Raw genomic sequence first — 613 nt, 5'->3', positions numbered from 1 at the left:
ATCCACACTCCGTACTTTTTGGTCCATATGGGGACTTAAACCAGTAACCCTCCGGTTCCCAACCCAACTCCCTACGGACTGAGCTACTGCCACCCCAATTTATATTGTTTATTTTATTAAATCTGGTGAAATGATACAGCTCACAAATATGTTGAGGCATTTTAAAGGGATGCTGATTAGCAATTGATAAACTGTTTTCTATGTGTCATGCAACATTACTGACCACTAATCATATACTGACAAAACAGGAATGATGCTGTACTTTGTGGCTACATTTTTTAAAATCATATTATTTTGCCCAAGAGGAATGGCAATGTTTAACATGTTATCATATTGGCAGTGAGGACTGCATTATCATTTTCTATGAATATGTGAGCTGTTTAGAATTTGCAGAAAGCAATATTTGAGTCACTTTTGAGCCTTGAAAGTACTGAAGCAAAAGACAGAGATGCACAAGCAGAACACCAATGAAGTTCAGAACATTTATGTCCACTTCAGCGGAAGAATCAACCTTTAAGCCTTTCTAACAGGCCGTCCCCAGACAGTTAGAGTTGGCACTACATACTCAGCTTTTGTAGTGCTAAACACCGGAGCACCTCAAGGCTGCTGTCTC

The 613-nt window shown here is 39.5% G+C and overlaps 1 protein-coding gene across 3 annotated transcripts in view; it reads left to right on the top strand.

Moving 5' to 3' along the window:
* Positions 1 to 613, top strand: part of stk32a (serine/threonine kinase 32A) — a 74,375-nt gene that overhangs the window by 10,286 nt on the left and 63,476 nt on the right. The gene's annotated exons all lie outside the window — the stretch shown is intronic.

This window comes from Etheostoma spectabile, chromosome 13 (assembly GCF_008692095.1).
Source record: "Etheostoma spectabile isolate EspeVRDwgs_2016 chromosome 13, UIUC_Espe_1.0, whole genome shotgun sequence".
Classification (NCBI taxonomy): Eukaryota; Metazoa; Chordata; class Actinopteri; order Perciformes; family Percidae; genus Etheostoma; species Etheostoma spectabile.
This window is presented reverse-complemented; position numbering and strand designations above follow the sequence as displayed.